Source organism: Ictidomys tridecemlineatus, chromosome 8 (genome assembly GCF_052094955.1).
Source record: "Ictidomys tridecemlineatus isolate mIctTri1 chromosome 8, mIctTri1.hap1, whole genome shotgun sequence".
NCBI classification, from domain to species: Eukaryota; Metazoa; Chordata; class Mammalia; order Rodentia; family Sciuridae; genus Ictidomys; species Ictidomys tridecemlineatus.
Genome location: NC_135484.1, coordinates 97,695,281 through 97,711,273, shown reverse-complemented (window position 1 = coordinate 97,711,273; position 15,993 = coordinate 97,695,281). Strand labels below are relative to the sequence as shown.

Sequence of the window (15,993 nt, the reverse complement as noted above, 5' to 3'; positions counted from 1 at the left end):
GGTTTCTCTCTCTCTCTCTCTCTCTCTCTGTGTGTGTGTGTGTGTGTGTGTATGTGTGTGTGTGTGTTTCCTTTTCCTTGTTGCCAAGTCCTGAACTGCTTTCCTCCATCATATCCTTCCACTACGATGTTCTGCTTCATCTCAAACCCAAGGCTATGGAGTTGGCCAACCATGAATGGAATCTCTGAAACTGTAAGCCAAAATAATTTTTTCTTCCTCCAAATTGGTTTTGTCATGTCTTTCTGTCACAATGATGAAGAGATAAATATTCCAAGAAAATTTTCTAGTATGATAAAGGGGAAAAAAATTACATTCTGGGAAATTGAACACTTATGAAAGGCTTTATTTATTGGTTCAACCAGTTCACTTAGGAAACACAAGTGCTACATGTACCAATTAGATAACCATCTGAAAATAAAGATCTAACATTAATAATCTCAAAACACAAGATTTTATTCTTTTTTTAGGCACATAAGATTAAATATACCTTTGGAAAAACATACTTTATTTCCTTTCCACCTATTTACCTTTACAACCTTTACACTATTACATTGTATTACTTGTTTTTCTTAAACAGGTTCTGAGACTTTTCTATATGTATTTCATTCTCTCTTAAATGGCCTCTTCATTTCCTCCTATCAACATCTTAATTTAAATCACCCTTTTATTTATTATATTAAAATACTGAAAACAGGTTGTCCATTCCATTTAGAAATGATACTTGGAAAAAAATATTTCAATATATGACATCAAGAGGTGACAGACAATTTATAAGATGATTATAACATAATGATTTATTGAGAATTTTACACAGCAACTTCTTCTGATAATGCATTGAAAGTTTAATTCTCATTGCTATGGGCTGTTCAAAAATAAATCAGTCACCCTAGTTTCTCAAGAGAGTATCCAGTTATTGTTTTCAAAATGTGGGTTCTCTTTTGGATTAGGATGTCAGGGGGCAAAGAAAATAGACTTTGTATGCTTTAGTCCTGGGAAAAGGTTGCAAACGTGTATTAAAGTCTTGATGGTAATTCTTAACAGCCTTTGAGCAAGCATAGTGTCCAGAAGGAAATTGTGATTTCAGCATAGTATTTGTAATTGAGGAATATATATGGGGAATGGCATAGGAAGAGGGTCCCTCGAGGGCAGAAAAGAGTACCCATACAGAAAGTTCTGTTACGGGCATAAGTAATTATAGAAAGCTTATTTCAAACGTATCTTATAGGAATCAAGATCTTAAACAAACAAACAAACAAAAAATTAGTTGCCTGGGTATGTGTGAGCACTGGGGAACCTAAGTAAACAGCATGACCTGGAAGCCTAAGCAAGGGGTTCCAATGTGGAGCATGGACTTAAGGGATAAAAGCCACAAGTGGAGCTGTCCAAATAAATTGGTTCTATTGCTTTTGGTGGGAAACCAGGAAAGTCTCCCCATTTAGATGCAACTTCAACATTGAAAAGAGCCAACAGACAGTCCGTCAAGATATTCCGCATCGAGTAGGAAATGAGGTTGCTATGGAAACCACTGACCTTTTTTTTCTGAATTAAATAAATGTATGACTCTAATATGAGTGTAAAATTCAGAGACAGAGAAGGAGCTTCCAGAAAATGTTAATAGTGGTGGCTTCAGCTGTATTTGCCTTGATTTAGGTAACTCAAAAACATGTAACACTATTTTTTATTTAATTTTAGTAAGAACACTTAACATGAGATCTATTCTCCTAACAAGTTTTTGAAAGTTCAATACAGTATTGTTAATTGTAAGCACAATGTTGTACATTATACAATATCTCTAGAGCTTATTCATTGTTCACAACAAAAATTTTATATTTCCTGGAGAGCAACTGCCAATTTCCCCCTCATAACAACCCAACTTCCATTCTATTCTCTGCTTCTATGTATTTGACTATTTTATATGCATCATCTTAATAGAGTTGTAATATGTGCCCTCTTGTGATGGGCTCATCTCACTTGATACAATGTCCTCCAGCTTCACCCATGTTATATTATATGGCATGATTTCTTTCTTTTAAAGACTTTCCATTGTTATTATATACCATTATATGTATGTACATTTATTTATGTACATATATACAATACATACATGTGTACATATATTTATACATGCATACACATACTGCATTTTCTTTATTCATCCATCCATGAACATTTAGATAATTTCCACATTTTTGGCTGCTGTGAGCAATCTTAAAACAAATGTGGAAATGCAAATATCTCTTTGAGATGAGATCCAGGTTTAAATTCTTTGGGATTAACAACCAGAAGTAGAGTGTGTGGGTTAAATTATTTTTCTATTGTTAAATTTTGAGGAAACACCACACTTTGCCATAGCACTAACACCACTTTATCTTCCTACCATCAGTCTATGCAGGTTCAATTTCCTGCACAGCCTTGTTAGAACCCATTAATTTGCTTGTCAATAGTCACCCTATTGGTGTAAAATGATATCTTATTTTGGTTAAAATTTGCATTTTCCTTGACTAGTAAGATTGAGGGTCATTTTATCATTCTTTCATATGTCTTCTTTGGAAAATGTTTACTCAAGGCTTTTGCACATTTCAAAAATTAGATTGAGTATATACATGTGCGTGTGTGAGTTGCCCCGGATTATAAATATAATATATATATATATATATATATATATATATATATATATATATATATATATCGGGTATTAACCTTTTATCAGACATAGTTTGTGAATATTTTCTTCTATTCCATAGGTTTCCTTTCCATTCTGTTCCAGTTACCTTTGTTGTACATAAAGAGTTTTGTTTTATGTAGTTCCACTTGTTTATTTTTCCTTTTATTGCCTATGTTTTGGTATCATACCAAAGAAATTATTATTATTGTTAAATGTCATGAACCATTTTCCCTAAGTCTTCTTCTAGTTTTACAGGGTATAAGAACTATGATTAAGTCTTCCATACATTCTTAGTTTAATTTTTAAACATAAGAATTTAATTTCATATTTTTGTATGTGGACAGCTAGTTTTCTGAATATATTTTCTCATGTGTATTATTGACATCTTTACTGAATATCAGTTGGCTTTATATTTGTGAGCTTATTTTTGGACTCTTTTCTGTTCAATTTGTCTGCATGTCTGTCTTTATGCCCCAATAAGAATGTTTTGATTAATGTAACTTTGTAAAATATTTAGAAATAAAAAATTGTGATACTTTTAGTTTTTTTCCAAGATTTGATAGTTCATAGTCCTTGTGGTTTCATATGAATTTAAGATTATTCAAATATTTATAAAAATGCCATTGGGATTTTGGTAGGATTTCGCTGAATCTATGAAATACTTTGAGTGAGTATGGTCATTTTAACAATATTTATTGTTCTGAAATAGGAAAAGAGAATTTGTTTCCATTTATTAGTGCTTTTCATCCATCTGTGTTTTGCAGTTTTCAGTGCAGAAGTATTTTATATTTTCAATTAGGCTTATTAAGTACTGCATTCTTTTTTATGCTTTTGAAGAAGGAATTTTTTTAAAAATGCATCTCATGTTGTTAGCAACATTTTACATTGATTTGCATCCTGCAATTTTACTGAATTCATTTATTCTGTTTGTTGGGTTTTTGTTGTTCGGGGTTTTGTGTTTTGTTTTGAGATGTACTTTCACTATATTATGAAGTAAAATCTGAAACTGGTCTTGAACTTGAGCTTGAGCCAGGATCTGTCTCAGTCTTCTGAGTATCTGGGACTCCGGGTGTGTACCATGATGCCCAGATTCTCAGTTGTTGTTGTTGTTGTTGTTGTTGTTTTTATATAAGTGGAAGCTTTGGGTTTTTCTACATACATTATTATGAATTAAACAGCACATGAAAAGATTTACATGCCATGTCCTAGTGAGATTTATTTATAGGATACAGGAATGATTCAACATGAAACATCAATGAATGTGAAACACAACATCAACAAAAAAAGGATAAAACCCATAGGATCATTCCAGTGAGTACAGAAAAAAAAAATTGCTAAAATTCAACTTTTCATGATAAGATTTTTTAACAAACTAAGAATAAAAGGAAATTACCTTAACATAATAATGACCAAATAGGAAAATCTCACAGGTAATATCAAACCTGACAGTAAAAATAAATGAAAATTTGTCCTCTATTTTTTTTTCTTTTTTTAGACAAGGTCTGGCTATGTTGCTGAGCCTGGGCTTGAGCTCACAGTCCTCAGTCTCAGACCCCCAAGTAGTTGGGAGTATAGATGTGCATCACCATGCCTGGTACCTTTCCTCTATAACCAGGAAAAAAGCAGTGGTGTCCACTCTTGCAATGTCTATTCAATGGAAGTATTGGAATTCCCAGGCACAGGAAGGAAGCAAGGAAAAGAAAAAAAGTAGCACCACTTTTGTGGCCTTCATATGGTATAGTGGAGAAAATGATAGCTATCACATTAAATATTGTTATATCAGCAAAGATACAAGGTATTTTTCCCATTGATTCTTTTTTATTATTAATAAAGCTTGCATACGGTAAAAAATTAAGATATTGTTATTTACTTATGTTGTTCCGTAATGGATAAGTTCAACTTCTTTAAAACATGGTTCTGATTGAGTTTCACTTATAAGCAAAAAACATTATAGATAATTAAATTATGGCATAGAAATCTTAGAATTCAGTTTGGCAATGGATATTTCATCATGAGTTATTTAAAATGTATTGGAATAGGGTCCCTGAGATTTTTATTTTTCCTATTCAGTTACATTATATAAGATCAGTTTGTCTAAAAATATTCTTCTCACAATGAACTAAATTACAAATCTCATATAGAAATATTTTGAAGTGATTGGCAGTAGGATGGATGTGTACATATAAAACATGTGTCTGACTGCATAAATGGTTAAATTATTTTTTCAAGTTTTATTCTGAAAATACTAGATTTCTCCCAATTATTAGTCCTGATGTTTCATGGTTATATATAGGTCTGTATTCTCACCAAAGGTACTGAGAGAAATTCTCCTTAACTAAAAATTTATATATATGTACACAAATACACTAATAGACATCAATCTCTCTTTGTTCTTAAGTATTTGCACCACGTGCCTGTCAAAGATAAGTCCCTTCTGATTTATTTGGTAGTTTTGTCTAAGAACAAGTTTGTACGCTCGCCAAAATCTCTCAATTACTATAAGCGTTTAGATGAAGGTTCGACTGGTGTACATAATCTAAGCTATGAGACCTTTCCATGATACTAATGGTGCTATTATGGCTAATGACTCAAACATTGGAAGCTATTTTCTCTTTATGATATGTTTAGGTATAAGAAAAATAAGCCTGGAAACATTCCACAGATAAATAACCCTTTCTATATGAGAAACAGTGGTTAGGCTTTCTTGACCATGTCCTATGAGTTTTAGGGCTTAACATATTCTGTATATTTTGGTATAGAATAGTGATATAGAATAGGGGTTAAAATGCTGGTATGCAGATAGCAAACATAGCCTAGAAAGTCTTTTCTAATATAGTAAATAATCCCTTTTCTTCTTTCTTTGTAAAGTTGAGATACTAATGCTCACTAATGTTTATAGACTGTGCTTTGGGACACTCAGATGAACCACATAATTTGATGTGTAGAATATTTTACAGAAATATTCTAATTTATGAAACATGTTCATTTGGCAAACAAAATCTAATTTTACTCTTGGGCTAAGTGTCTAAATATTTCTTTGTGGTCCTGGAATCTAAGGAATAATAAGGTTAAAGTAGGTGCTAAAAGTAATATTGCAATGTTAAAAAGGTCATCTAATGATCATAAAACGTGGTATAGATGTGGGTAGCATAGAAAGTCACTGGTACATAGAAGTTTTAAATGGGTTTCCTGGGCTGTAATCAAAGTATCAGCAGGGCTGTGTCTTTTGGAAGCTCCAGGGAAGAATCTGTTTTCTGGCTTCCAGAAGTTGCCCACATTCCTTGGCCCATCCCCCCCCCTTTGTATTCAAATCCAGCAATGTCAGGTCTGGTCTTTCTCACATTGCAATTACTCTGTGTTTCTCTTTCCTCTCCCTCTTATACTAATCCTCATGAGTATGTTGTCACCCCCACCAAGATAATGCAGGATAAACTCCACATCTCAAAGTCAGAAAATCCACTGTCTTAATTCCATCTGCTTCTTTATCACTTCTTTGGGACATAAGGTAACATATAATCAAATTGTGGGGATAAGGGCATGGATGGATATCTTTGAGGGTCATTATTTTTGCCAAATACAAATAGCAAGAAATAAATGCTTTCCGGGGGCTGGGGATATAGCTCAGTTGGTAGAGGGCTTGTCTTGCATGCACAATGCCGTGGGTTGAATCCCCAGCACCACCAAAAAGACAGAAAGAGAGAAAGAAAGAAAAGCTTTCAAGTGAATAGTAAGCATATGAAACTCTCAAAAGTTATAATTTCCTTTATCATGTCTAAATGTTTTCATTCATTAGGAAACTTTTTTTTCAAAAATCAAGGATTTTGCCTCTATTATTGTTTTTTCTTATTATTAATGAAGATTAAAATATTCATGGTCATCAATTATTTGAAAATCATACAAAGAAATAAATCATGTAATTATGTCTAACCCAAACAACATCATTAAGCCAGCACAAATTCTGAGAATTTGTAAATCTGCTTGGTTTTAAGAATGGTAACTCAATCTAAGAGAAATTATTTGGGACATTTTGAAGAGAAAGCAGAGTCTCATAACAATGGTGAGCAGATCTCTTCCTAGAAATTTATATTTGAAAGTGATCACACATAGTTTGTGCTCCTTGAAGGTTTTGTTCTCTTTTCACAATAAGCACAGAAATCACATAAATTTTGTTACAGAAAAAAAAATCATGTTTAATTATAAATGTAATTTATGTCCTCATTTTTTAAAAAATATTTTCATAGGAATTTGCCTGTGTAAAATATTAAAAATAAGGATGCTTTTTTTCCTAATCATTAATACCCATATTCTAGACTCCTACTGTTATCATTCACTTTTATTCCTCTTTCCAGATATCAAATTCTATTATTCTTTTGAAATTATATTTCCTCTATTGCCTATAATAGGCCCTAATTAATTCATACCAAGATTAAGTAAAAACACATTTTAAAAATTTAGTCTACACTGATTTTTAATTTGTTTTTATATATGTTTTATTGGTGTGTTATAGTTATACATAATAGTGGGACTCATTGTGACATATTCATATGTACACAAAACATAATTTGATGACCTTCTTCTCCAGTCCTTCCTCTTTATCTCTTTCCATTCTCCCCAGATCCTGCTTCTCTACTGTACTGGAAAAATGAACTCCCAGGTATTGAACAACTTGCTATATCTTAAGTAAAATTTTAAATATTTAAAATTTAATATTGATTTAGTTCTCAATTTGACTCTATGAGATCAGTACTATCTTTAAACTAGTTTCACAGATGAGAAAACTGAGACATGAGAAAATTAATTAATATACCCAAGGTTGTACAAGTACAAGTAGTTAAGCCAGGATCCATTTCCACCAAGGTCTGGGCTGAGAGTTTATACCAAACTGCTCATCGCCTTATGTGGACAATTTATAGTTGCACATACATTTGTGTTTTCTGGGGTGTGTGTGTGATCAAACAGGCTAACTCTAGTATGTTCTTATGTTGACAGATTCCATAGAGAACTGAATAGCTTGTTTTAAAGAGAAAAGAAATTGCTGCGTATAAAGGCCTCCATTACCAAAGGAGGAAAGAGTAGGAGTAAGTTCTCCCACACTCAGATAGAAACCAGCAAGGTCCTGTTTCCTCAGTCCTGCCTTGTCATTCCTTTCAGTCTAGTTAGACACAGCTGCCAGGCAATTTGTCCAATAGCACATCTTGCATCATGTTATTCTCCTACTCAGGAACCTAAAGTGACTTTGTTATTCTTACAGGAGCAAGTCTGAACTCTTCCACCTGGCGCTCAAGAGTCTTTTATTTGGCTCCACCATATTTACCTAATCTCCACTTCTTCCAAACATAGATCTATTGCAAAACCTTGAAGTGGTCCTGACTCCTCTTTCTCTAACATCTTATAGACGATCTATCAGAAAATCTCACCGACTCTGACTTTGAAACATTCCAAATCCAACCATTTCTCAACATCTTTGCTGCTACCACTATGCAGCACATAACTATCACACCTTTGTGAAACACTGAATGAGCTGACTAACTGGTTCAACTGCTTTCACATTTATCCTTCCATAGAATCTTCCAACAGTGCAGTCAAACTTTCTTTTCACAGAAAGTACTTTGCTAAATCTCTCTAGCATCTCCCTATATCATGCAGGACAAAATATCCAGAGAAATTACAAGATTTATAATTTGACACCATCAATCTCCCTGACTTTCTCTTAATTTCCAAGCACTTTCTACTCTTCTATTTGATCACTTTGTACTAGATACATTGGTGCATGTCATTTTTAGTAAAATTATCCAGGAATAATTTCTAAAATATACAAATAGTTTCCAGGTATCACTTTCTGGAACATTAAGATAAAAGATGGAAAGCTTGAGTTTCACAAAAAAAAAATGTTTGTCAATATTCTTGTGGAGAAAAAATAGTGGCCATTATAGTTGGAATAGTAGTCTCTGAAAAAAATATAGCTTTTTGAAAAAAAATGCATTGCTATATCTGAACAAAACAGGAACTAAAAGTAACTCTTAAATTCTCTTAATAGTTTTGAAAAAAAAATCATTTAAGGTAGACATAATGTATCACTGATGAAGTGTATAACATAGGACAATAATATATTGATACTTCTAAAGAAAAAGAGATTATGAATACAAATATATGGCTTAAAATTACTTTTTATTATAGTAAGATTGTCCAATTTAAATAGCATTCTCTTTACTCATCTGTCAACATTTGAATTACTTCCTCTTTTTGGATATTGTGAATGACGTTGCTATGAAAATTAGTATACAAATCTGTTTGAGTCCCCAATTTTAATTTTGTGTGTGTGTGTGTGTGTGTGTGTGTGTGTGTATACCTAGAACAAAGCACAATTTTTGGATCATATGATACTTCTATGTTTAATTTTTTGAGAAATTTCCATATTGTTTTCCACAGTAGCTGCACATTTGACTTTCCCATCAGCAATGCCCAATAGTTCCAGTTGTTTTTTTTTTGCCTCCTCTTCAGTGTTTATAATTATAAATTTGTTTTTGTTTTAGGACATACACATAAGTGAAATTTACTAAGTTCAAGGTTATTTATTGAAGCATTGTTTATTGTGGGACAGCTGGATTTAACACAATTATTTATTAATGGGAGATCACTTAAATAAGTGACTAGAATGTGTGTATCATATAATGTGATTGAGGATCTGATGAATTGACAGTATCGATGTTTGATGTGGAGAAGGTAGCAAAAGAGAAAATAAATTGCTTCATAAAATATTTGAAGCTAATTTTAGACACAAGCAATTTGAGGAATTCATCGTTTCTTTGAAAATTGTAAGGATTAGAGGTACTGTTTACAGTAGTGGTTAAGAATGGTATCTCACTGATAAGGTCACATCTATAAACCATATGAATACTTGAGGGAAAATTATTCCAGTAGAAGGAATGGCAAGGCAAAGGCACCCAGGTGGGATCTGATTGAAATATATGAGTAACTACAAGAGGGAAAGTGTGATTTTGTAATTGGAGGTAAGCACAATAAAATCAAAGAGATAGCCAAAGGTGAATTTGTGTACAACCATGTAGGCTATTTTAAGGAAATTTAATATATAACTCTGAGTGCGATGATATATTAAAAGGTTTTATGATGAAGAATGATATGACCAGATATATTTTTAAATATTTGTCATGGATTCTCTATGAAAATAGATGAGGGCAAGGAGACCAACTAAGAGGATCTTCCAATAATTAAGTTGAGGGCCTCTTTTCAGTCATGTGGGAACTAAGCTTCTGGATGGTTGTTCCTGCTGAAATAACAGAACATGATGAAGAACACACTATAGGAAAGTGTGATAGAAACTGCTAAATACTTCTCAATGTCTCCCTTCTTTTTATTCTCTGGTATCAGTATAAAATTCTTCACTTGACACATGGATGGGATGATTTCCATACTTCTCCACTTCTCTTATATTTGGGTATAATCTAGTTACACAAAATTCTGATTAATAAGATGTGGTAGAAATTTTATTCGAAGTTTTTCAGGAATAGGCCCTAGAAAGTGAGATGGATTTCTTCTTTATGCCCTCCTCCCTCCTTGTCCCTTGGATGGGTGCCCAGCTAGAGTCAACATAGGTTGTGAAGTAAATTTTTGGGGGGATGTAATGCGGGTTGATGACAGGGACAGTTGACCACTGAACCACATCCTCAGCCCTACTTTGTATTTTATTTAGAGAGAGGGTCTCACTGAGTTGCTTAGTGCCTCACCATTGCTGAGGCTGGCTTTGAACTCATGATCCTCCTGCCTCAGCCTCCTGAGCCACTGGGGTTGTAGGTGTGCCCCGCAAGAAATTCTCTTAATATGATAAAACAGTGAGATAGAAGACGCCTATGTCACTAATGACTATGGAATCTCCAAGAAATTTCTATCTTCTTTGTTTACTACTGTGCATTCTAATTAAACACAGCAAAACCTAGGTTTAATGAACATAGAAGCAAAGCTGAAAGCAGGTTGACGAGTTAGAAAACTTCTGCAATAGTCCAAGTAAGAAGTGACCAGGAATAAGAAGTAATGGAATAATGATAAATGGTGAGATTCAAAATATATTTTAGAAAATAATCCAAGATTTCTTTGTGAATTAAATGTAGATTAAATATAAAGTAAGAATTCAGCAGGCGTCCCTGTTTTTATCTGAATTTTCTAAAGTCACTGTTATTGAGTTGAGGAAGACTATAGGTGGGACAGCGTTTTGTTTTATTTGGATTTTGAAGGGCAGGTGGGCCTAAACAAAATTTCATTTTTGTTCTGTTAGTTTTGGATGGTATCACATTTTCAAATTGGGATAAAGTGGAAACATTCGAAAAATGCTTCCACAGTTTAAGGGAGAAAACTGGGCTTGAATTACAATTATGGACTTATCTGAGATCACCAAGGGACAAAGCATAGATAGAGAAGAGATCACAAGACTGAGGTGAGAGTTCTCTTGAGTTTTCAAGTACAGAAGAATGAAGTGTTCGCTGGTGAAGGATGCTGCCAATGAGTAAAGTTAAATAACACCCAAGAATCGAGCATTGGGTTTAGCAATGTGAATGACATGGATAGCCTTTTCAAGAGCTTGTTCTAACGAGAGGTGAGAAAAATAACTTCAATAGAATGGACTTAATAAAGGAAACGATAGGCGTTAGAGACTCTTGGAATAGACAGTTCTTTTTGGTGCCTTCCTTGTAAAGAACAGCAGAACAATGAGAAAGAAAATAATAATTATCATAACTATACAGCTATTTTATTCTGAAATATTTCGATGTGTGTCAGTAGAACCTAGCTAGTAATAGTATGAGCACACAATGAATCTTTGTTGAATTACAGAGACAGAGTGACATGAGGGCCTCAGAAGACAATGGGATTGTTTCGTTTTCCTTTGGATGGGAAATGTGATACCATGTTTATACGTTCATGAGTAAGATTCAGTTTTGAGGATCAGTAGAAAGTCTGAATCACCGCAGAGAGGAAACCATATCCTCTCTTTGAGTGGGTGATAGGAGATGGAATCCAGTACATACATGGATTTATGCGCATAAACCTGGCACATTCTGAGATATTAAGGAAATCAGTCTTATAGAGAAGCCCCAAAACAAATGGCAATGCAGTGAAAATGCATTTCAACCACCTGTGACACATTAACAAGAAATTATGTAAGTGAAGAGTCATTGAAAGGAAAGCCTTCTGAATCATAGACAAGTCATCCCTGGACACAGTTCAAACTTGGATCCACCTTACATGGGTTTACTTGAAAATCCCTGGTGAGTTCAGCAGAACATAAGAGTACACAGAGGGCAGTGGGAGATCCCATGATTCAGCACTTTCTAACCCTGCCCTGTCTGTTGAATTGCATTATGGTAGGTCATGTCTGTCGTAGGCAAGACTCCCTGTGGTTAATATTTTTCCGCATGTTTTATTTAGGCAGCCACCTGGGTTCTGTTCAGCTAGGAGCAAAGTTGTTCTTTCATGTTACATCAAATTGTCTGAGTCATGTAAGCATTTGTTTAAAGTTTAAAGTAAGAACTTCCACTAAGAAAAATATCAGGGGAAAGAAAATCTGAGTACTGAAGACAGAGTACACTAACTGTTATCCCTTTGAACATGTTCACAAGATTTTCTCTGAGAACTTAAAACAGGCAGTATCCGTGGGCTACTGGGTCCTTCATTGTTGTTTTGCACTTTTTTTAATCTTAAGAAAATTTTTTTTGATGAAATAATATCTGCAGACTGGTTCAAAATGCCACCTGATGGCTGATGTTCACCTCTTTATCACAATCATATCACAATGGTGACTAACTAGTACAAAGAAGAGAACTTGCTACCTTCCTGGTATTATTCCTAACTTTTCTGATTACAAGTTTATTATAATATTACAGTTAAATTAAAGTAACTCAATACTTATCAGTTCTTTATTTCACTGTAATAACTTACTTGAGTAATTTTTATTTAAGTTGCCATATATAATATTAACTTTCACTTAACATCAGGAGGTTATAGTGAGTGAACATTAGATGTTTCATGTACAAAACATTCAGTATATATTAGCTAACATTACTTTCATTAATTCCATCATAATTACTACTGTAACTACACAGCTGTTTTATTTAGAAACATCTAGTTATGAGTAAACAGAAACCCCCTAGTAATAGTATAAGCACACAACGGAGTGGAGTGTCATTGAATTTATAGAGACATAAGGCTGGAATGGCACTGGGCTCCAGAAGACAATGAGATTAGAACCAGGAGGGTCATCAAAATTATTTTTAAGTTTCTTCTATGTATTATGCACACCTGCATCACTTTTTCATCTCTGCATAAATGGTTTTCCTGCTTTTTGTCCCTAAGGTGGAATAACATTGTCACAGCCCCTTAATTTAATTGTGGTAGTTCCAGTTGCAAGCCACACGTAACTCACTCATTCTTAATCCCATTTCTACATAGGAGAGAATATGTGATCATATAACCTTTGTTCAGAAATCTTCTCCTCATCTTGCTAGCATTGAGGAGGGAGGAGTTGTTAATAATTTTAAAATGATGGCCATCCCTTCCTCATGATGCTTGAGAGTTTCCAGAGAAAGGAGGATTACTGTTAGGACTGCAAAAAAGATTGATTACATCCTATTCTTGATCTCTCAGCAGGATTTCTTTTCATATATCCACAGCTCACAGTATCCTATACTATCCATGATCCAACTAAGTTAAGCATAACAACAAACATATATACTTATTCCATAATTGAAGGAGCCTGATCTTTGGGTTATAGGCCCACCAAAACCAATTGTTCTATTTAAGAAAAAGATAATCTGAAGCCAAGCCCATGTCACATGTTTACATTTAAGGCTAGGGTATATAGGTAGCTAAGGCATAGATCTGAGCTAAGGCATGTAGGTGGGCTAAATATGTGCTCTGTGATCAACACCTCTACTGCAACCACATGAATGGGGAAAGACTTCCACAAAAGTGGAAGATGTAATAGAATATTTTTCAATCCACTGTTATATTTCAATCCCACCTGCCCAGCATTCACATGATAAGCACTTGTTTTATGTCTCCACCTAGCATAATAATTCCAAACATCACCAAATATATACTCAGTTCCTCTCCAAAAGGCAGTAAATCCCTATTATCTCCAGATGACACATCTGCTGATATGCATTCTCCTTGATCACATCTGAATGTGGGTCACCATGATTTATTTAACTTTCCTGGCACTTACATTCTACCAAGATGGTGGATGGGAGAAAAAGATAACTACAATAAAAAGATAAATACAATAAACACGATGATAAAATGTACTTATGAAAAGGTAGAGAATAAAAACTAACAAATAACTCTGTGAACCTTAGCATAAGTCAAACTCTACAGGAAGGGGCATTAAGAATATCCACTTCACTTGTAGAGTAAATTTCATGTCATGTATCTACCTCACTGCTTTGAGTGCTGGGAGAATTGCCAGGGACCATTTTCCTCTATGGCTATGTCTATAAGGAGCACTTGGCAGGATTTCCTCTGCAGGACTGTAATTACTAAGACTGCCTGTTTTCTGTAGATGTAGTTATAATAAAATGAATGTTGAATTAATGGTTGAGCAATAACAGATCTCTATTTTCCAGGTTTGAGAATTTCTCTGACAATTAAATTTCTTAAAATGCCCACTCTCTTACTTGTAAATTTATTTATGAAATCTCCACAGGATAATAATCAGCAGTATATATCCTAATATATCCTAGATCAAGAGCAGTGAAACCTAACTCCATTGGTTTTCACTTAATAATTGCCCTGAGTCCTCTGCTGGTCTCTTGAGGCCAATAAGTGGCTTACACTGAACCCTCTACTGATGACAATAAGGTGAGTTCATCCCTGCTCTGCCCTGCTACACCTCCTAGTAGGTAGTGTTTTATTCTATGACCTGAAATAGAATTGCCTTTGTCAATCTGGGAACAGACATTAAGAAGTATTTAGGGGCTGGGATTTGGCTCAGCGTTGGAGCACTCACCTAGGACTGGCGGGGCCCCGTGTTCAATCCTCAGCACCACATAAAAATAGAAGTATTGGGTTGTGTCCTTCTACACCTAAAAAAAAAAATACTTTTTAAAAAGAAGTATTTAGAATATGAAGTCCAGGTCTTAAACTACTCCTGAGTAAAATTCTTAGTTTTTTCTTTCAATTGACACACAATAATTCTATATATTTATAGTGTAAAATGCTATGTTTAATGCATGTATACAATGTGTACTAATCCTGTCTGGGTAGTTAGCATTTTTATCTCCTTATCATTTCTTCACCTGTGGCGTTTTTAAGCTCGTCTTCTTTATATTTATACATAACTACGTACGTACGTTATTGTTATTGTGGACTATAAGCACCCCAATTATAGAATATTAGAACTCATACTTGCATTTGTGTTTTGCTACTACTTTTCTAGTCTCCCATTATCCCTCCTCTATCCCACACTTCTCAGCCTCTAGTAATCACTACTGTATTTTCAGATCAAATGTTTTAGCTTCTATGTATGAGAGAAACACATGTGGTATTTATTTAGGTCTGGTCTCTAGTTCCATCCATTTTGCTGCAAATGACAGGATTTAATTCTTTTTTGTGGCTGATTCATGTACTCTTTATCTATTCATCTGCTGATGAACATGTAGGTTGATTCCTTATCATATCTGTTATGGACTGTGTTGCAATAAACATGGGAGTGCAGATGTCTCTTTGACATACTAATTTCATTTCCTTTGGATATACACCCAGTGGTGGGATTGCTGTATCATATATGGTAGACCAACTTTTAATTTTTTTGTAATTTTCACTGTGGAAGTTTTTTACTTACTTGATTTAATTTATTTCAACTCCATGTTTTCACTTACTCCAAATTTTCCTTTGAAAGAAATCATTTGTTTCATTTTAGGATTTGCAAGGCACCGTTTTTTAGCTCTCAGGCATCTCAGAATCCTGTACTGTGCTTTATTCGAAAATCTAAGTATTGTTCTTTCTGCTTTCAACTTGTTTTATTGAAAATTTAAGCATGTTCTTTTCTTGTAGGTTCTTTCTGGAGGCCAATATTTGCCCACATTCTCATCTATTTGTGAGATCTCCAAAGTTCTACCTGTGGAACACACACTTACACCTCCAACTTTCCTTCCAGAGATACAGAGATCATAACTTCTTACAATTACATCGGGATTCAGACAATTTCTTATTTCAGGGTTTTATTATCTGCAGTATTCCCTTCCAAAATACCATTTTATGTATTAGTACTATAGGTATATTGGTTTGGATCTGAATTGTCTCCCAAAGGCTCATGTGTTGAG

The 15,993-nt window shown here is 34.1% G+C and overlaps 1 long non-coding RNA gene across 2 annotated transcripts in view; it reads right to left on the bottom strand.

The window, feature by feature from the left end:
* The window catches only part of LOC144366175 (uncharacterized), a 100,778-nt gene that overhangs the window by 20,917 nt on the left and 63,868 nt on the right, over positions 1 to 15,993 (bottom strand). For both annotated transcript variants that reach the window (XR_013425092.1, XR_013425094.1), the window contains exon 5: positions 14,679 to 14,754. This is a non-coding gene — a long non-coding RNA (uncharacterized LOC144366175). The remainder of the gene's footprint in view (positions 1 to 14,678; positions 14,755 to 15,993) is intronic.